At 40.7% G+C, this 23,008-nt stretch overlaps 1 protein-coding gene across 2 annotated transcripts in view; it reads right to left on the reverse strand.

Annotated features, from left to right (window-relative positions):
* FBXL7 (F-box and leucine rich repeat protein 7) overlaps positions 1 to 23,008 on the reverse strand; it is a 422,210-nt gene that overhangs the window by 125,072 nt on the left and 274,130 nt on the right. The gene's annotated exons all lie outside the window — the stretch shown is intronic.

Here is a 23,008-nt window from a genome sequence, read left to right on the forward strand (position 1 = left end):
GATTTACACTTCCAGGCAACACTTGGAAAGCTTCTCTTCTCCCTTCCAATTCCCCTTCTCTTCTCTTGTTTTATAGTCTATGTTTTATTTTCTCGCAATTTCCCATAATTAATGGACATTACAGGTCTACTTCCTTTGTCAGCAAAATATTAATGGTTACCAATTTTACATTCAACGCCGGACTAGGTCCTATGGCTTAAAACGTAAATAGGATGTGTACTGGGTTGAAGTATGTTCCCCCCAAAATTTACGTCTACTTAGAACCTCAGGATGTGACCTTATTTGGAAATAGGGGGTTTTGTAAGTGTAATTAGTTAAGATTATGTAATACTGGATTAGGCTGGGCCTTTATAAGAAGAGGAGAGAACTCAGAGGCACAAAGAAGGCCATGTGCAGAGCGAGGCCAAGATTGGAGTGATGTGTCGAATAGTCAAGGAACTCCAAGGGAGTGCCAGGGATCTCCTGCGGCTGGAAGAGACATGGACGGATTCTCTCCTAGAGCCTTCAGAGGGAGCGTGGCCCCGCTGACACCTTGATTTCAGACTTCTGCCTCTAGAGCTGTGAGCCGATACATCCCACTGTTGTAAGCTACACAGTTTGTGGTAATTTGTTGCAGCAGCCTAGGAAGCTAATACAGCATGCATCTCCCTACTCAGATAGGCCACAGGGTATGAAGCAATGGTGTAAAAAGAAATTAGTGTAAGTTAAAATACTATAATAAGTGCACATCCAAGGCATTATAGAGCTTTCAGAACATCCCTGAAATTATTTCTTTCCTCTCTGAATTTAATTTTTATTTTTACCATGCTTCTTCAGAAATGTATGTTTTAAAGTCAATTTAATTTTCGATAGAAGGTGGGACGTGTAGGTTTCTCTATAATCTAAGCCAAGCAACAAAGGACCTCTCTGTTTGACCAAATTGAGGCTTTCTGCATTTCTGAACACAAATTCTCATGGCATTAGAAGTTTGGACTACATCATTTCCTTTCTCAGGACCCAACTACGGTACCACATTTACTCAGATATTTTATCTTCCTGAATCCCCCTCTGTCTTAGCTCTGCTTATGTCCTGAAATTTCCTGCCCCTGATCGAGGCACACCTCTTTCAAAAGGCCTTTCCAGCTGTCTTTATTTGAAATAAGTTCCCTTCTCTCCTGTACTGTAATGCCTTTAACATTGCACAGGTATCATATTATAAACTCTTCATTGGGGATTGATTTCTGCTTGTTTTATTAGCTTTCTAGGGCTGCCCTAACAAATTACCACAACCTTGGTGCCTTAAAACAACAGAAATGTATTCTCTCACAGTTCTAGAGACCAGAAGTCTGAAATCAGGGGGTCGGCAGGGCTGCACGCTGTTGGAAAGCTCTAGGGGAGAATCCTTCTGCCCCTTCCAGTTCCTGGTGGCTCCAGGTGTTCCGTGGCTTGTGGCTGCATCACTCCAGTCTCTGCCTCCACTTTCACACGGACTTCTGCTCTGTATCTTTCTCCTCTGTGGGTTTCTTATAAGGATAGATATCATTGGGTTGACGGCCCACCCAAATAATCCAGGATGATCTCATCTTGAGATTCTTTACTTAATCACATTTGCCACAATCCTTTTTCCAAATAAGGTCATTTTTATAGGATCTGGTGGTTAGCACGTGGATGTACCTTTTGGGGGGCTACCACTATACTTCACATCCACTTGTACCTGTAAGTTCTTTATGCATAATATGCATTTAGTAATCAATTGTTTGATTAAACTGAATCAAATTAAACTTTTGAACACAGGCTCAAAAGTATCTACAAACTATCCTAATTCACTTTTTACCAACCATCTTAAACTCATGCCAAGCCACAAATTCCATTCTGGTGTAAGGTTACATGTCTGCCAGCTGACGTTACTAGATATTGAATGACTCTCCCAGTACGAAAGAGACAGTGGGAGTCGTCACTGTCTATATATTATGCACTGACAGAGTTTTGAATACTGTCAGGACATTTAAAGAACATAATAATCTGACAGGAAACAGAGGGCAATTTAAGAAAATAGGAAATATCAAAAAATATAACCAACAATTATACTTAAAAACTTTGTAAGTGAAATCCAGGCAGTGATAGACCTACTTTGAATTCCAGTTCTACTTACTGGTTGTCCAGTCATGGCGAATTCTATAATATTACACTTTTGTTTTATTCTAAAGGTAAGGAAGAGAAGGAGAGAGAGGAAACAAGAAACCCCAAAACCCTCTAGTACTATCTACCATTAGTTTCAGTATTGCTATAGTTGTTGAGAATTCTCCTGTGAGAATTCACCTATGGAAAAGTCTAGAACTTGTGAGGACTTTATTTAGTGGCACTTGCACTAGGAGAAGACAAGTTCTAGAAAATCAGGACACAACAGAAGCTATTTCTGCGTGTTGCTTTTTTGTGTTCCAGGACTCATTTCATGAAGACTGTCTAGCCCAATGAGTTAGATAAATGGAGTCATTCCAATATTGAATATTGTTTTTATCAAGTATTTTCTGTTTACTGTAAAAATGTAGAAGTGTCATTGCTTTACAGATGCCACCCAGAGCTACATGCTGCCACAGCTGAAGTTGGGGATTTCGCACTGTTGCAAAGTTAGAGCAAACAGGCCACAATATATACCAGATGCAGCTGAACTGCAATGCCACTTAAAAAAGGTTTAATTGAAAATGTCCTGAATCTACTTTGCCCAAGAATTATCACTGGGACAGTGTGCTCTTTGATACGATAATACAACAAGCTGCTAGCTCATCTGCTTCCAACATGGTATTCCACACTGCTTTTCATCTTCTTTCCATCAGTCATGTGACTTTTAATATTAGGAGGGCTCTAGACTCCATGTATGAGGCTCGTTTGTTTTCCTTTAATTGGGGTAGGGAAGCGGTGATTGGCTTAGACTCCTAGAGGAATGAAGTCACCTTCACCATTCCCATCCACTACTTCTCTTCCTCTGTGTATGACACACTTCAAAGTAACTTGTCTAAGTTTATAACCAACTGGATGCAAAGGTGACCAGGGAGCCTGCCTCACACTCTGAGATGTTTATAGTGGGCTGTGTGTGTGCTGTATGTGTAAATGAGGACCGTGGTGGAATTCCCCTCTGCTGCAGAAGGCGGCTCCACAGCTGGCCTCTACCCCTTCTTCCCATGGTGCTCTGGTGACAGCAGTGCAGAGCACCCAAATGTCTATATACACGTCGGGATGGGAGGTTAAGAAGTCCAAGCAGTGATGCTTTTTAACCTCATAATTATAAGCTGTTTTTCGGAAATGCCGGTAATTGCATAAATCTCGTGCTGGTGAGACAGAAGCTGCCTTCATCACATCCAAGGCTGTGTTACAGACATGGAAATAGGTACACCCACCCTCAGATGAATGAAAGAAGAAACGAAAAGGAATATAAAAAAACAAAAACAAAATTACAGTGATGACACACACACGCATGTATCATACACATATATATGTGAATATATATTCTTATATAGCCTGTCAATCTCTCAGTCACAAATGGCAGCAGGGTACATATGTCAAAAATGGTAGCCCACCAAGGGTGCTTCTTTCTAAGTCTAATATCCTTGAGCATTTCTGTTTGATGATATGGGCCCAAATCTTTAATTTTGAAGTGCTACAGGGACTTCCCTGGTGGTCTGGCGGTTAAGACTCCACGCTCCCAAGGTAGGGGGCCCAGGTTCGATCCCTGGTCAGGGAACTAGATCCCACAGGCCACAACTAAAGATACAGTATGCCACAACTAAGACCCAGGGCAGCCAAATAAATAAATAAATAATTAAAAAAATAAAGTGCTACAAACATATCTTAATATATTTCATGCTATAATCACAAAAGTTTAGCCTGAGGAGGACCTACAGGGCTATCTCATTTTCTTCTTTAACAGGGAATCTGAGACTCACAGAAGTTACATGATTTGCCCAGGTTACCAGGGGGAGTGGTTAACAAAGTCAGCATTGCCACTCTCGGTTCTTCCTCTCATGTCCACATAGTATCACACTGTTACATTCTTTAAAGGAAGCTTCCCCAAAGCAATGACAATGACGATTGTGGGAGGTGGCGAATTCAGCCACCCAGAACTGCTGTAACAACGTAGGCTGTGGGAGGGACAGTCACTACTGTGCTACCAAGCCAAGAGTTTGGGTCACCATGCTAGAACCGAGTGCCCACTTGCTGAGAAGAAACTCTCCAAACTGATTCACTGTGGCCCACATCCTTGTTTACCTTCGCCGCTGTCCAAAGTTCAAGCTTCCTGTGAAATCTGATAACTCTCATTCCCATTCACATACATCTGGTCACATGACCCCAAACCTCGCTCTTCTTTTCTTGGCTAAGCCTTCCCATTGTGACTGCTGGGGCTCTCAATCAATAATCCAGCACAGGGCTTCCTTGGTGGCGCAGTGGTCGAGAGTCCGCCTGCCGATGCAGGGGACACGGGTTCGTGCCCCGGTCCGCGAAGATCCCATATGCCGCGGAGTGGCTGGGCCCGTGAGCCATGGCCGCTGAGCCTGCGCGTCCGAAGCCTGTGCTCTGCAGCGGGAGAGGCCACACAGTGAGAGGCCCGCGTACGGAAGGGAAAAAAAAAAAAATCCAGCACACATCCTTAACTTCCTAACTTACCTCCTTAACTACTCTGAATGCTCCCTTCACCTCTGTATGTTAACTGATCCTCGGACGACTCCTTCCTTCCTCTGCATCTCTGTCCAGTGAATGATGTCTTTTCTCCAGTATCCCCTGAACCTCAGGGCTTAGAGCTGGGGTAGGTACCCTCCTATTCTCCTTGCTACTCCTTTCAACCACTTCTCATTCTTGTTCTCACAACGTCATGTCCCTTTGAGACTCGTACCAACCAGTCACACCACCCTTGGCCCTCATTGCTTTCATGTTGCTTAGCTCACTTGGACGACTCACAATGATCATTCTTGGACACTTCAGCATCCAGGATCCTGACTTTTCAGTTCCCTGACCTCTCCTCCAATGGCCTCTTCTTCCAGCCACCTTAGTCACCTACTCCCAACATCATATCCAGGACCTGCTCATCTCTGGGAGCTCTGTCACCTTGTAGTTCTCTACCGCCCCTAATAACCTTCCAGCTCACTTACTGGAAATGATGACGGTCCATGACTCCAATTTCTCATCCTTACTGACCCTCGAATTTACTAACACTACCACTATTCCTCACTATTCCTCAGCCATCTTTTGTTTTCACTTCTTCCTTTGCCCAGCCTGGATTCCCTGGCCCACCACCATTGTCACACTCATGTAAAAACTGTCACTCTCTTGCTTCTCTGTTCTGCTGTTGTAATCCCCTGTCAAAATCCCAAATCTAATTGTTCTAACTTTCCACCCTCTCTCTGCCTGCACATTAGCTGATTTATGTTGCTGAGGAATATCATACAGCTGTTTGGTTTCACTTTAAATTTATGACTGCAAATGTCAAATAAAGTCTCAGTATTGCCTGGTAACCCTACTACGTTTCCTTCCTAAATTCACTTTTCTGCTTTAAGTATCCTTTTTTTCTCAAATATCTCCCAACCCTTGGCCACATCCCCAACCTCTGTCTTAGAATGGAGGAAACATCCCTTATCTTTTCATAGGCAAATGTCTTCATTTTGGCTGTAGGTCTGAGTTATACTTCTTTGATCTTTCTTTGTTTCTCTCGTGTTATCAATCTCTCCATTCCTACTCTTCAATCCTATCAACAAGAAATGCACACTCCAGGGCTTCCCTGGTGGCGCAGCGGTTGAGAGTTCGCCTGCCGATGCAGGGGACATGGGTTTGTGCCCCGGTCCGGGAATATCCCACATGCCGCGGAGCGGCTGGGCCCGTGAGCCATGGCCGCTGAGCCTGCGCGTCCGGAGCCTGTGCTCCGCGACGGGAGAGGCCACAACAGTGAGAGGCCCGCGTACCGCAAAAACAAAAACAAAAACAAACAAACAAAAAAGAAATGCACACTCCAATCTTTCCCCTTAAAGAAGAGGTCATCCCTCAACTCTTCAGATGTCTTTAGCATCTGCTCCATCTTTATGTTCTCCTTTTCAGAAACACTTGTCAGGAGATGTCTATATATATGGTCTCCACTTCTTGGTTTCTCATTTACATTTAAAAAATTTTATTTTTAAAAATCAAAAAATATATATATAGTTTAAAAATATACTTTTATTATTTAAAATTTTCTCCCCTTAGGCAGTCACTTAAAAGAATCTCCTGTGATTCACTTTAAAGAACACGTTCACAAAGCACTTCTCTATTTCTCAATTTTGGACACTTATATTGGCTCCCTATTACTGAATGTGGCAGTTTATTCTTTTACACAACACTTCTAAAGTTATCAGTTGCTTCAATTTTCTGATTATTCTTCTATTTATCACAAACTCAGTCTCCACTAGGGCTGCAGAATTTGTCTTAATATATTCAAACATAACAGGCATACTATCAGTTCCATTTCTATTGGACAAATCCTTCCTGAAGTCCTCTATCCTCTGACTCAAATTAGACCATGGTGACAAAGGGGGAGAGATATAATAAAAGAGACCCTTGGGAGTCATTGTTATAACTGCATATGCAGCATGTTTTAGAAATAGAGCCTGGCCAAGAAGTTTAAGGAGGGGATAATGAGATCATGAATAGCAACAGTTTCAGGATAAACAGAATCAGAGCACTGCTTTTTACAGCCAAAAGGAGCTTTTGCACCAGACAGAAAGTCGAGAATCTTCCAAACTTTTTGGTGCAGCATGGCAGAGGCAAACTCAGCTTCTGGTGGTGCTCAAAAATCTGACTGATTGACTGCTCTTGTTCATTCATTTGTATACTAAACTTCCAGTTCATCCATTCCTACACTAAATTCTTCAGAATATTAAAACTATATTAATATAGATTCATTGAAGGGCAAAGTTTTATGAAAAATCATTTTCATCTTTCGTGTAATAATTCCAATCACAATTCCCCAAACCTCTACTCCGTCGGCTTTAATAAAACGCATAGAACTCAATGACCTCCTATCTTGGAGGTGCTTACTGAAGAAACAGTATGGCCATGTCAACCTTCTAAAACCCATTCCTATTTCTTAGTAACTCTGAAATTGGTTTATGGGGTTAACGGACTTAATTTTTTTTCCTAGAAAATAAAGCAGGTAGGGCTTCCCTGGTGGTGCCGTGGTTGAGAAGCTTCCTGATAATGCAGGGGACACGGGTCCGAGTCCTGGTCCGGGAGGATCCCACATGCTGCGGAGCAACTAGGCCCATGAGCCACAACTACTGAGCCTGTGCTCCACAACAAGAGAGACGGCGATAGTGAGAGGCCCACGCACAGTGATGACGAGTGGCACCCCTTGCCACAACTAGAGAAAGCCCTCGCACAGAAACGAAGACCCAACGCAGCAAAAATAAATTAATAAACTCCTACCCCCAACATCTTCTTTAAAAAAAAAAAAAAAAAGAAAATATAGCAGGTAATCTTTGGGCAATTCCAATTCAAATTATGGTACAGTCTGAATTAGTGGAGTTCAAATGATTTGAAATGTTAAAATATATATAAAATAAATTAAAAATATAAACATATTTTATATCTATCTATCTATATTTTTTCCCTTCACCCCTGGATTCTACCTAAGATTCTTTCCATTAACACAAATATGACTTCCTTCAGTTCAGTCAATGTAAACAGGTTACCACAGCTAACCTTTAGCTTTTTACTTTGGATGAGTGATTATACACTGAATATTAACCATTAATCTTGCTGTTTATTTAGTGAAGTCAACGATAATTTGATTTATTTTCAACAAAGAAATATAGACACAGCAATGGAGAGTGGAAGCCAGTTACCCCCCAACCCCAAGCTCCTTGGCAAATCCAGGCTTCCTTTGCCCCTCATGTTCCAAAAGACAACTAGCCAAAGAGAAATCATTTATTTAATTTGATACCCACGTGATGTGGCAATTAGTTTTCAAATATTTTTTTTTTGTTGTTGTTGTTTTTTTTTTTGTTTTTTTTTTTAGGTTTTTTTGTGGTACGCGGGCCTCTCCCCTTGCGGGGCACAGGGTCCAGACGCGCAGGCTCAGCGGCCATGGCTCAGGGGCCCAGCCGCTCCGCGGCATGTGGGATCTCCCCAAACCGGTGCACGAACCCATGTCCCCTGCATCTGGCAGCCGGACTCTCAACCACTGCGCCACCAGGGAAGCCCCAAATATATTTTTGACAAACACAAGTAGGACATCTGGAATGAGGTAGGGATGATTAGGTTTGGGGAGAGAAGACTAATAAATGGAAATTTCAGAAATCTTTACTGAAGAAACAAATATTCCAAAAGTAAGTGGTTCTGTCTTTAAAATAAAATTGCATTTTGAAATAAGAAAAATGCTTACTGAGTTCTGCTACAGAATAAATCAATTTTTCATGATGATGCTTACGTAAAAGCCATAAATCAAGTCTTAAGCACTTTTGAAAAAGGCCATGCAGATGTCTATTGTGTAATTTACTATACTGCTATTAATTTGCTGACTGTACCTAAAAGACTTCAAAATGCTCAAAAATACATACTCAAATTTATTTTGTATGAATTATTATTAAAATACTCAAAATCATTTTAATCCATGTAAAATTTTATCTCAGTGCTATAAAGCAGTTTTTTAATGGGCCATGGATAATTTTCCTTAGAACTCAGAATGGCAGAAAACCAACAATTGGAAACCACATTTCCTGAAAAGGCACTTACTGTGACAGACAAGAAGATAATTGCTCTCAAACCACTCTTTTCCATTTTTAATGACACGGCTTTTCTACTCTGTTCTAGATGCAGTAATAAGACCCACCATAAGTGTACATGTTGTCAACTGCATTGACAATTCTGAATAAATAAGGATTTTACCCACTAGCTAAGAGAAAAACGAAAAGTCCATTGAAAGTAAGCTCTTAGCGTGAACTTCATATCATATATTTAGTAGGAAATAACAAGCATTTGATCTTGAGAAGAAATGCGCTGCAATTGTAAGACATTATCGTTAGTTAGATCATCCCTTCCTTTCTATCTTAGGGCATGATTAATGTTTATTTCTAGCTAAAATCTCTTCTAGATTCTTGGTCTTTTGGAAGTATGACTTTCTGAAGCTATTTCAACTGTATTAGAAAGCTGACTGGAGCGTCTGCAGCTATCCCTACATTCTGTGGAAGGGGATGGAGACTCAGGAATTCACACTACCTACAAAGACTCTTGGACTAATCTGGGGAGACATAAAGAACAGAACTGCTTAGCAGGATCAGGAAAGTGAACCACTGGAAAAGAAGAATGATGAAGACGAGAAAGAGAGGTGGTTCAGGGAGCAGTACTCTTGAGAAGGCACCACAGGTGGAGACCTGGTTTTAATAAAGAAGTTTCTTCTCAGTAGAAAAGATTAGGTCAGTGGTTCTCAGTCCAGATTCTTAAGGCAATCAGTCTAGAGTCAGTGCACAGAAAAGCTGTCCAGGTGATTTTACTGTGCACCCAGGGTAGAGAACCACTGAAAACTGAAGAGAAAGAAAGGCCAAAATACAGCGAGGTGCTGAGAAGGAGAGTAGTTGAGATGGAAAGGGCAGAGACCATTCTCTCAGTAAAGTGACAGATGGAGTTATCTCTTGATACAGGAACTGGGCTGGAGGTTTGAAGAGAATGGGAGTTATATGAAGGGAGCGGAGTAAAAATGCAATAGGACTTTAACCAAAAATATCCTTTGAATGACCTAAAATATATTACAGTGTGTGAAAGTTATATAATGATCCCTTATTGTTGAGAAAGGATAACTAAATTTGCTAAGCATCTTAGATACTCATACATTTGTCCCATGATTTCTTCATATTAATTAGGTAGAAAATACGGGAAATATTTCAGTTCATTGTTGATTGCACTTACAAATTTTGACTCATCTTGAATATAGTCAAAATACTACAACTTTCTCAAAATATTTTTAAAGCAGGTTGATTTTGTTTGGTTACTTGTTGGTATGTGTAGCGGGGAGTGAGTCATGTGACTTATTTCCCACACTTCTCCAGCATGGCCGCAGAGAAGATAATTAGATAGATAGTGCTTCTTGCACAGTTGAGCACTAGGTCGATATAAGAAAAAAGTTACTCAACCTTGGAATTCACTTTTTTTCTTTTCTTTCTTTTTTCTTTTTCTTTTTTTTTTTTTACGAGAATAGAGGTTTGTACCCTATATGTATCCCATTTCCTTAAAAGGGAAATTCTCTTGTGTCTCCTAGGACCCACACTTTCTATGTATCAAGCTTTTAAATTCTGATTCAACTTCTTTCACTATTCAGAACTGTGCCATGTGTATTGTAATTTTGTGAATCTGACAATCTCATAAGAGGATTTGAACCCAGCAGCTGTTTACTATTCCAGGCTAATTGAATGTGATTCCCATCATTGTCAATTTTACTCTTTTGCCTTCCAATTAACTAGCAATAAGAGAAAGACACAGGTAGAATACAGGGAATACATTATCTGTATGTTACTCATTGATGAGTCTCAACTATAAACACTTTTTGGAGGGAGGGAAGATTTAAGAACTACATTATTTGATTTACTCAATGTTGATATCCAAGTGCATTAATTTTAAGTTAGCAGGGAGCCATACTGCAGTGGGAAAATAATGCTAGGTCTTGGGATACAAGGTTGGCATTTGCCCCTAGGCCCACTACTAACTACAAACTGTAATTTTAAGTAAGTCTCTGAAACTTTTATGTGTCACTTTCTTTCTATGCAAAATGGAAATGAAAACATCCTCCCTCACTAGGCTGTTAATAGGATGAATGGAATAATGTGTGTGAAAAATATTTTAATGTGAATTACCTTTGCTTTAATTCTCTATTTTGGGAATGTGTTATATTCACATATTGAGCTTCCAGAAAACAAAGCACAATAATCTACAGAGTGATAAGGAAGTAGAAATTAAGATACATATGTAAATGGAGTGCCATAGGCAAAGAGGGTTAAACACCAAACGTTCAAATTGGTGGCTTACATATTTCATTTAAGTTCTATAATGATTACCTTCGTAAACATTAGCATTATACATAACAAGGTATAATGTTCTGTATAACGTAGGAGTATTTAAAATAGAACTTATGAATACACTTCTGAACTTAGAAAGGAGCTAACCCACTTACAGGTCTTTCTTTCTCTCGTGCTGATGTCGGTGCCATGAAGTTATAAGAAACATACGAGAGAAATTATACTAAAAAATGTGAGAATTTTTTCCTGCCTTGCCATCACATACATTGAGCCCAAGACACAATTAACCTTTTAGAATATATTACAGATGCAGTACTTAGCAAATGGGTGGAAGATGTTTGTTGAGACAGAAACTTGCCGGCCAACGCTAGGGGAAGCTGGCAAAAGCTTTAAGCTTTGCTATGTTTCTCGTAGGTTGCCAACCCACATGACTTTTTTCCCCGAGAGTACTGGCAGCTGTCTTCCTTCTCTTCAGGGTGCACTTCTAATTGGCTGTTTCCATGGCGACATGGACTTCATACCACAGTCTTCTTTATTAACTAGCTATAAAATGGAGGTGTGCCCTAAGCAAAATGTGACTTGGGGTGTAACAGCAATTAGGATAAAACCTACCACACTTTTCTGGATGATGCTAATTATGCAACCAAGAGTCGTACACGCACAATTTATTAACCCAAGTTTTGGCAGGTACCTACCCTGACTTCTTCCTGTAATGTTTCACTTAACAAAAGGCTCTGGAGGGGCTTCCCTGGTGGCGCAGTGGTTGAGAGTCCGCCTGCCGATGCAGGGGACACGGGTTCGTGCCCCGGTCCGGGAGGATCCCACATGCCGTGGAGCGGCTGCGCCCGTGAGCCATGGCCGCTGAGCCTGCGCGTCCGGAGCCTGTGCTCCGCAACGGGAGAGGCCACAACAGTGAGAGGCCCGCGTACCGCAAAAAAAAAAAAAAAAAAAAAAAAAAAGGCTCTGGAATCAGATTTATTTTTTATTGCCATTAGCATTATTATTATCATTCTTATTATTATTAAATACAAGAACAAAAAATGGTGGCTCACATTTTGCATTAAGGAAGCTCACAATACGTTGCAGGTGTCTATTTTTAATCCTGAGAAATAATAAAAACTGAAATCTGTTTTAAGCTTTACTCTTTAAAAACCTAGTAGTTTCAGGTGGAAAGTTACATAATCAGAGTATTGTTGCACCTGCATGTCCAGAATCTCTGGTATGTCCAAGTAAATGTCTATGATGAATGGAGTGTGGAAGAACAGTCAGGATGCTTTGATAATGTAGTTGCAATGGGGTTGCTTTGGCCTTATCAACATGTTTAAGACTGCTATTGTTGTTCTTAATTACCACAAATTGTGTGCAGCAGACGTGCCTGAGCCAATTTCCCTTCAGTGCCTCACTGAAGTTCTGAATTAGCTGAAGCAAACGTATAAGCACTGGTTTTGTGAAATCCATAGTTTTTTCCTACAAAATAATGTGAATCACAGACATTCAGCACCCAAAATCTGTTCCTGATTCCCATTCCATCCCAGCCTTAAAGAATGGAGGTTTGAAAGACGGGGAGCCAACGCATAATGAATATCACAGATGAGGTAAAGGGGTCAAAAATATAGTTTGTGTTTGATGGGGGAGAGGTGGAGAGTGAAAGAAATTCATGGAATGACACTGTCCCCTCCACGGTGTGTGATAATGAGTGGGGGAGATGCAGAGTAAATTCCAGAAACATTATAGAGCTGTCAAAATACATGGCATAAAAAGTACATTATAGATACACATTACTATATATGAAATAGATAAGCAACAAAGACCTACTGTATAGCACACAGAACTATATTCAGTATCTTGTAATAACCTAAAATGGAAAGAATCTGAAAATATATATATATGTAACTGAATCACTTTGCTGTACACCTGAAACACTGTAAATCAACTACACTAAAAAATACGGGTTATAAATTACACAAGGTAGTGCTTTCCACCAAATTACAACAAAAAAATTTTTGAACTTTTCTTTGGCAAATAATCACTACATTTTTACCTTTTTTTGGCCCAAAGGTTGACATGTGCACCCTTTACGTTGTTTAAAGCACAAATATCCTACTCCCCTTTAGTTATTTGATACTTATGTAATGTTTAGTTGTGATATCTTTTCTAGTTGCAATTATTTGATAATTATCTCAGAAAATGTTTCTCTGTTTTCTACCTGGCAACCTGTCAAGGGGTATGCTCTGTCTCTCTTATACTCTCCCTCTAAGCCCCCTTCACAACCCTAACTACTTATTTCCTCACCTATTTGGAATTTCTGGGAGAAGGAGAGAAACTGGACAGGAGTCCCTCACGTCCCAAGGGTCAAGAGGAAGAACTGAACCCTAGCATGGGGGGTGGTTCAGGACCATGGATAGCAACCGCAGAGGCACCTGCCTTCACCTCCAAACTCAATAGCCAAGACCAGAGAAGGCAAGGAAAAACTGTTGCTTCTATTACTTGGTAATTAGTCAGGGATTTATGTTAAATTGTTATTTTTTAATTTTTAGGCTGTCAAAATTCTTCCTACGACCAGATTTAATGGTTTCATTAAAGTGTCCTCCCCTTAGAAAAATAATGGTCTGGAAAAAGGTATCAGGACAGGCCAGAAATCTGGACTCCCTATTATGGTAGGGGCATGCCAAGCTCAGGGGTCAAATTTACAAAGATGAGAACAGATTTTTAAGTCCAGGGCCGTAGCTAGATAAATTGGGAAAGAGAAACAGTAAAATCTGAAATAAAAACCTCATCTAGGTCAATATATATGGTAGGCTGAGTGATGGTGCACACAGAAATGTCCAAGTCCCAATATCCGGAACACAGTAAATGGAATGTCCAGGTTAAATTAAGGCTATTGAAATGAGGACACTCTCCTGGATTAACTGGATGAGCCAATATAATGACAAGGGTCCTTATAAGAGGGAGGCAGGAGGGAAGGCGTTAGTTGCAGGAGACGTGATGAAAGAGCAAGGAAGCAAGAATAAGTCAAGAAATGCAGGTGGTATCTTAGAAGCTGAAAAAAAATCAAGGAAACACATTCTCCCCTCCAAGCCTCAGGAAGAATGCAGCCCTGCCAACACCTTTATTTAGACTTCTGACCTCCAGATCTGTAAGAGACTAAACATACATTTTTAAAAGCCATTAAGTTCATGGTAATTTGCTACAGTGGCAACAAAAAATTAATACAAGATCCACAAGAAGAACCCAAGTGTAAAGAGAAATGAAGGGAATCAAGCAACATGGGAGTATTTATGAGTGGAAGGACTTCCATATCATCACTTTCCTCTGTCCATTTCCTTAAAACGACTGAAACATCCAATAAATATGTGTTTCCATTACTCATCCCCTTTTCCCAAGTAGAAAAGATTATATAGAAGCATACAAACCACACACTTCATTTAATGCCCTAACTCTGCTGTATAATAAGCAATGGCAATCAGTATGGAACTCAGCAGACTGTCCTCTAGACCACTGGTAATTTCTTTCATTATTTAAAAATTCTCTAAGTTTTGGAAAAAAAATGTGCTTAAAGTAAAATATTTAAATTGAGGTCCAGTTCAATAAAGTTGGGTGGAACCAAGTGAATGCAATGCAAATAAAGGAACATTTTTCATTAATCTGGACTTTCTTTTCTGTTTAAATGTCAGGCATTTTAGACCTTGAAAAAAAAAAGGGTCACATGATTTTCATAGGTCCTGGTCGCTACTGAGGTCTTCAGAGAATTGAAGAGGTGCTAAAAGACCATATGTCAAGCTAGAGATAGAAAGAACCAATGTGGAAACAAGAAGGGGAATAATGAAGGGTATTTGAGGTGGGAGGGGAGTGGTGAACAGAAGATTGATACAACCTAGCTCTTTCTTCCACTAATTCCAATCATTTATTTTGTCTGGCTAGGTCCCGTCCTAGAATCTATGCCAATATTTTTTAAATTCATACAATCACATCAAGAAGAGGGTATTATTATTCTCATTTTAATACACTTAGAGGTCTAAGTAACTGATCCAAGTTGACATAGCTTGAGTGTCTGAGGAAGGGGGCCTAATTTTAAAATATCTGACGCCAAAGCCATGCTTTTTCAGTCACGCCTTTCAGTGATTCGAGACAGTACAGAAAACTTTTTAGTTTAACTAATTGTTTTTAGTTTGTCTTCCATGTCCTGGAAAGATAGGGTTTTGCTTGTTCCCTTGCCAAGGGAACAGAATTTTCATTGAAATTGAACAGTGATTCAGAAGCCCCCTCTCTCGCTGATACACCAAGTATTCTTCAGCTCAGTTTCCGGAAATACGAAGGATGCTACCACCTGTAAACCTGTGTACATAACATATTCTTTAGGTTTAACTACCTTGTACCATTAAGTGGAGCAGAAGAGGAAGTGGAAGCTGCTAGAAAAATAGGAGTACAGTATATGTGCTAATATTACTCCTGTAATTTTCATGCATAATTCATCAATTTATGAGACTTTTAGTTCATTTATGGATAGTTTCTTTTCTTAATTTAATTTTGATGATCACCTCTCAAATTTCCTATACATATCCTCAGTGTAGCACAAGCTCAGTAAGTACGTACCCAATAAAGTAACATCATACAGGAAGATGTGCTGGACATTAATTTTCTAGTTAAAGAGAAAATGAACTAAAGTCCAACTAAAAATATTCAGAACTGTGTTCCCCCCACTGTTTTTTTTTTTTTTGCGGTACGCGGGCCTCTCACTGTTGAGGCCTCTCCCGTTGCGGAGCACAGGCTCCAGACGCGCAGGCTCAGCGGCCATGGCTCACGGGCCCAGCCGCTCCGCGGCATGTGGGATCTTCCCGGACCGGGGCACGAACCCGTGTCCCCTGCCTCGGCAGGCGGACGCTCAACCACTGCGCCACCAGGGAAGCCCTCCTCCACTGTTTTGAGTCACCTGATCTCCATTTCAGGGCAGGCAGGGCTACATTTCGCAGCACAGTGAAGAATGAAAGTGCCAATAAGATGTATTGTTTAGGGAAAAGCTCACAGTGATTAAAGGTGAAAGCAAATGTCATGCATTAGAGCAGACTAGCAAGGTGCCAAGAAGCCAATATCCCTCTCAGGTCCACTGATGACCCTCTATGTGACCTTGGACTGGTCACACCACTTTTGTTGCAGAGAAGACTAAACTATAAGTCACAGGGAAGAAAGCTAGTTCTAACTGTCCCACAGGAGTGTGGGATGATAAAATTGTATCAGAGATGTGGAAATTCCTTCGTAAGCCTTACTTGCTTTTGCTGAGCTATACAGAAAGCCAGGCTTTAAGAAGATCTGAAGACTTGCCTTAATACAACCTTCACTACTTGGGTATCTCTGGGAAAGTTTCATAATCTAGAATTTTCACTGCCCCACAGTGTGTACAAATAACCATGGAGAGGCAGTGTGTTGCAGCAGAAAAGGAAGGAGGCTTAGGGCTAGGCACACTTAGAGTCTAATTACTTCCATAAGCCCCAGTTTCTCAATCTGTATAATGGGCAGGATGACAATGCATATATCAAAGGAATGCTTGTACAGATGAAATGAAATAGTTCATGTAAAACTTTTGGATAAATTAGACATATTTTTCATTTCAAATAACAAAACCCACAATATTGGCTTAAACTAGTAAGTGTTTATTTTCTTCTCATATCAAAAAGTCTAGAGGTAGGTAGGTAGCTGCTGGTTGGTTTATCACATTGGTGGCGGCATCTCTGTAGTTTTCTTGGGCTCTGCCTCTTGGTCACAAGTTGGCTGCCAGAATTCCATACATCATAGTTGTATTCAAGGTAGGTAAAAATGAGGAAGAAGGGAGGAATCAGATGTGTTTGCTCCTTTTGTCAGCAAAACAGTTTTCCTCAAAGCATTTCCTGCATCCTCTCATTTTATCCTATTGGTCAGAACTGCCTCACATGGTCACCCTAGCTGCAAGGGAGACTGGGAACCCAGAGACGAGGATGACCTATCACCCAGACTGGGCACACGTGGCTCTGAATAAAATCAGGGTTTGGGTGACAAGAAAGAATAGGTCAGAGAATACTAGGAGACAATTAACTGAGTTGGCAACAACCTAGCACCTAGTAACTAATTGTTAAATACTGCTTTTTTCATCCTTCCCCCACCAATAAACTGAATAAATCCATCCAGGTTTAATAGCCTGTGATTCCATATGGCTTATTAAATTACAATTAGAGATCAGTACTGTATAAAAATTCTCTAAACTGACTTATTTGAAGATGAATAGGACAGTGACAAACCTGATTCATGACTCTTTAGTTTGAGATGATTTTAGATTTACCAAAACAGTTGCAAAAATAGCACAGTAGGGTCTCATACACGCTTCTCATCACTTCCCCAAATGTTAACATATTATATGGCCATAGTAAGGTCATCAAAACCAGGACTATAACACTGATACCGTGTTATAAACTAACCTGCAAGCCTTTATTCACATTTCATCAACTGTCCTGTCCAGGATCCAATCCAGGATCCCACTGCATTTATTTGTCATGTCTCCTTAGCCTCTTCCAATCTGGATGTGGAATATTTTCACAACTAGAAATTTTTACTATTTTGATGTAGTGACAACAACAGAGCCATTTGTTTTGAAGTCTTTGGAATGTGCTGTATTGAATATGAAATTTCCATTACCATGTGGTGCCTGGAGGGTTAAAAAGTTGATTTGCTAAATATTCTTTTACATCAAGAATACATGTACGTTTCAGAACAAAAAGTACAGATGATCAAGCTACAGATAAGTACAGTATGGATTAATGAGGGAATTTTGCATCTCGTCTGGGTAATGTTAAACTTCTCCTTTGGACCATTTTCTTGCCCATGACATAAGCATCCATCATATCCACAGAGGGTCGACTTTGAAGGTTCCAGATGGATACATTAAAGATATATGCTCGAATGGTGACAATTAGCTAAATAGGGACAGTATCATTCATTAGAGAATTCCAACACGGAGTGCTGGGCTGTCTCGGGAAGTACAGCGTCCTTACATTCCCCTGTGAGGGGGCAGCTGGCGGCAGAGGGAGCCGCATGCCAGAGGTCATGTGGCAAAGCAGCAGAGAGCGCGGCCGGGGCTCCCCACGCAGCCTCCTCACCTGGATGCCCTGCTGCCTGCCTGGTCATGGAATTGAATGATTTATGATCTTGGCAAATGAACTTAAATATTATGCCAATATTTTGGATCAATACCCGGGAGTGTTTCCCTAAACGAGGCATCTTGATTCTGATCTTTTGATAAACTGAGACTTGACTGCCCTGAGATGGGAGTCGAATGCATCAAAGTGTCCACAGTTCTGGGCTTTGATGTATGGTTACATCTCCACGTCTAGCGCAGACCAGCGTCCTCCAGTTGCTGTCTCATGCACCACTGCAGCCGCAGTGCCCAGGGATGCAGCTCGGAGTGGAGCCTTGCCTGGCACAGCGCTAATGGAGAAACTCCGCACGCTCTGAGTACAGCGCAATGCCTGTACTATCACTACTGATGGCACGATCTCAGAAGAGGACAGTTTACCAGGGTCCAAAATTCTAAATGTAGGTGGTCTTCTTTGCTTTCCACTGGTGCTCTACATTATGTTTCTCTTCTGGGGATTGACAATGAGCAAACCTGTGACAATGTTACTCTTTAAGCAAATGATGGGTACTTGCTTTTAGAGTTCACAGTACCCTTAGAATAAAAGGGTATCAAAGCACGTGAAAAAAGGATAACATAACTTAAAGGTATTCATTTCCCTCTACACCAGCAGAAAAACATAACAGGTATCTAATTCTGATACTGCTTAAACCGTGTACTTGTTAAGCAAAGTAAAGGGACGTATTGCACCTTTCAATATTGTTATTATGATGTTGAAGAGGTCAAAGGGGGATAACTGTTCTTAAGGAAACTTGACCAAAAGTAGTAAAAACATATGAATGTGACAAAATTTCTTGCCATATGTACATATTCCTTTCTTAGATTGAAAAATAGTCATGTTATGAACGATTGTACAGTTTAAGTACAATCTGTGTGTATGCTTCCCTAGTAGCATCTGCTTTTGTCTTCAAATATTTATCTTTGTGCTAGATAATATTGACGCCTCATCATATACATATAACTAACAGAATAATGTTGAAAATAATAGTGAATTAGCAATGACGAGCAGTAAGAAACGAGAATAGGGCTTCCCTGGTGGCGCAGTGGTTGAGAGTCCACCTGCCGATGCAGGCGGGTTCGTGCCCCGGTCTGGGAAGACCCCACATGTCGCGGAGCGGCTGGGCCCGTGATCCGTGGCCGCTGAGCCTGCACGTCTGGAGCCTGTGCTCCGCAACGGGAGAGGCCACAACAGTGAGAGGCCTGCGTACCGCAAAAAAAAAAAAAAAGAAACGAGAATAGGTCTCCGCGAAATTGGTTGCATTTATTGTATTGTAATGAACCTTCTGCAAACGTTCTTTATATATATGCTTGCTGGGTTTGGTGTCCCAGTTTTTGCTTATTCCTAGAGTAGCTCTATACATTCACAACCAAGTTGTAGGGAAACATATGCTAAACATCCATTGTGGTTCGGCGGTTTAGAAAAACAGTTCCATGTAGCCTTCCGCACACTGAGAAGGCTGCAATTCCTGGGGAAGACACAAACCCCACATTAGCAAATCAGAGCCCAGCCTTAATTTTGGCCTGTGCCATGCTATGGATATCATCCTTAGAGTAAAACAGTGTTAAACTGTTTCCTAGTAGTTTAAGACACTTTTAAATGAAAATTGTAGATTTTGAAAACAGAATTATTTATCATTGGCGTGAGAGAGAAAAGCAAGGATGCTTAGAGGAAAACTGTCCTCTTCTCAGATTGCCCTGTCCGTCACGGTAGAATGTAGCAGGTGCATTTACAGTGGATTGAGTTTCTTCATTAACATCTAACAATTAGAAAACTTCAGTTTTCTTCCCCCATTTACTTGGTTTGATGAAGGTGGAGAAAAACACAAAAATCAAATATGAGACAGAATAACTTGATAGGAAAGTTATTAATCCCTGTTTTATTTGGGAAGAGGAAATATACTCTAATGAGAGTCAATTTTAAAATAAGAGCAGTTTTATTCCAACACAATCATGGATTTATACATAATAATGGAAGTGGAAACTTGAAGGCAGACTTTTAAATATTAGGTTCCTGAGTCCTCACTTATATTTGTTCCTTGTTTTTTTTTTGGTGGTACGTGGGCCTCTCACTGCTGTGGCCTCTCCCGTTGTGGAGCACAGGCTCTGGACGTGCAGGTTCAGCGGCCACGGCTCACGGGTCCAGCCGCTCCGCGGCATGTGGGATCCTCCCGGACCGGGGCACGAACCTGTGCCCCTTGCATCGGCAGGCGGACTCTCACCCACTGCGCCACCAGGGAAGCCCTCCTCACTTATATTTGGCCCTCCACTCTGCGGTGATGAAGACAAGATAAAGCCAGTGGCAACAAGCCAGTTCCATATAGCTTAACTAAATGGTAAACGTTCATGGAATGCCTACTTCATATAAGACTCCTGTCCAGGGATATGAAAATGAAGACATAGTTGTAGTTCTCAAGTACCTCTGTGAGCAGTGAGGGAGACCGACATATCAAAAGACTATTATAATTCAGTGTAGAAGGGTGCACACATGTTTAAGACCGTGCCTGGAATTTTCGCCATAAGCTTCTTCTGCCATAACATGTTTGCTGCAAACATTTTTTCTGCATAACTAATTGGCTGTAAGACAATTTCGCCATGAAAAATAAAATAACCGATTGACAGTTTTTTGGTTTGACAGTCTGTCTGAACTGGTTGAAATGTGTTAGCATTTCTTCCAGTTAGCAACATTAGTGATGATGGCTTTATCCAGCTGACAAGTGATGATGATTTGCCCCAAGAGTGGCTCCTTATTTTGAAACACACCACACTGGAGGAAAAAAGAGGCCAAGGGCCCCGAAGGTGCGGAGTTGAATCTCCGTTTCCCACAGAACTTTGTAACGTCTATCAAGAGCCATGTGATATGAACAGCGGTGCAGAGGCTTCCACAATGCAATACAAAGCTCGGCTACAAACATGCAGCCTAGTGTTTGGAAACTGATACTTCTCTTAATGAAGGAAGAAATTTTAATGAAAAAGAAAAGGTGTGATGCTGAGTGAGAGGACAAATCAACAAGGAAAAAAAAAGTATAAAATACTATGAATGAAAAGACTTGGAAGACAAGTGCTTAGGTACAATCCACAAAATAAAATCAATTATTTGTGCAGTACTGCCATGAATCTACACACATTTTCATGTATTTAAATATTTTGTATTTCACAATAGAGTCTTTCAAATTTTGTTATTTCTTGTGTTTCACTATGTCCTTTTTAATGGTCCTCTTTTATTTTTCATTAGTTTGTCTTTTACAGCAAAATTCCTTTACAGCCAATCAGCAATGTGGCAAAAATGTTTGCAGCAAAGATGCTTACGGGAAAAGTACCTAGAACTGCCTTAGTGATTGTTGGGAATACAGGTGTCCCCTGCTTTTCAAAAGTTCACTTTACACCACTTCATTTTTACCAAAGGCCAACATTAGTACCTGTTTTCGATAACCAAAGAAATCCTAAGAGGATTTTTGCTTTTACAAATGAAGGTAACTGCTTCTTTGCTTTATGCCATTTCAACTTACAAAAGGCTCCACGGATGCCTTTTATTGTGGATCCTCCCCCTCCCCGCCCCCAAGTGTGCTTCTAACCAATAGAATCAGGCAAAGGTGAAGCGACGTCACTTCCGTGGTTAGGTTATAAAACAGTGTGACTTCAGTCTTGCGAGCAGACTCTCCCTCTTGCTGGCTTTGAGGAAGCAAGCTACCATACTGCAGAGGCCCCCCACAGGCAATGAACCCATGACCACATCTGACTAACAGGCAGAGAGGAACTGAGACACTCAGCCCAACAATTTGCGAGAAACTCAATCCTGCCGACAATGACATGAGTTCAGAAGCGACTCTTTCCTGGCCAATCCTTGAGGTGACCACAGCCCCAGACAACACCTCAAGACCTTGAAGCTAAAAGCCCAATGAAACTATGCCTGGATTCTTTATCCACGGGAACTGTGAGATAGTAAATGTGCATTGCATTAAGCTATTAAGTTTGGAGGTAATTTGTTATGTGGCAATTGATAACACAGTGACGTATTCATGTTGGGAGCCCACATTTGTAAAGAAAGTTGGAGAACTTTTATTTTAAAAAGTGATTCAAACATATTTTAAGATAATTTCCAACTAGGGTTTGCTTTTAAATGATTTCTAGGAAAAGAAGTAAATAATGGTGCAGCTGCAGAAATGAAGAGATTCAATGGGATGAAATGAATAAATCTTTTGTTTACAAACTTCACCAAGTTCAAGGTTGTGAAGAACCAGGAATCCCTGTGCCTTAGGCAGATCTCTCTGCAGACCCAGAAGAGCAGAGATGTACAGCCATGAAGCCCTAGGCCCTGTTCATGAACATGAATACCTCTGGCAGCACGCAGTCCCTGTTTAAGGCATTCTCCTACCCGAAAGCTAACTGTGATATTTTTGGCAACAAGTCAGCCATAAACAATTATTTTTAAAGACAGGGAAAAGGAAATTACCTACTTAGAAAATTAATGCTGTAAATTACTCAGAAAGTAACACTGAAGCAATGGAAAGGAAATGGAAGAAACAAATTGCTTCCAATGTCAACATAATTCTACTTCTCAAATACTCCTTCTGTTCGCATGCACGAACACTGTACCTAACCAAGACAATGGACAAAACAGCCAGGAGAGGGAAGTGGTTGTCCAGAAGAAAGATGAATGATTTTCACAATTCTTACCTCTTTCATTTTCCATTCATGCAAGATTCTTGTAACTGTCCATGGGCACTTTGAAACACAAATGTCTGCTTATTTTTCTGCTTTCTTCTCTAGCTATTTCTAGTTGCTAAAATATTTCTCATTTGACACTTTGCTATGTGGGAGTTAATTTTTTTTTTCCAGTACGCGGGCC

The sequence above is a fragment of the Phocoena sinus genome, chromosome 3 (assembly GCF_008692025.1).
Source record: "Phocoena sinus isolate mPhoSin1 chromosome 3, mPhoSin1.pri, whole genome shotgun sequence".
Taxonomy (NCBI): Eukaryota; Metazoa; Chordata; class Mammalia; order Artiodactyla; family Phocoenidae; genus Phocoena; species Phocoena sinus.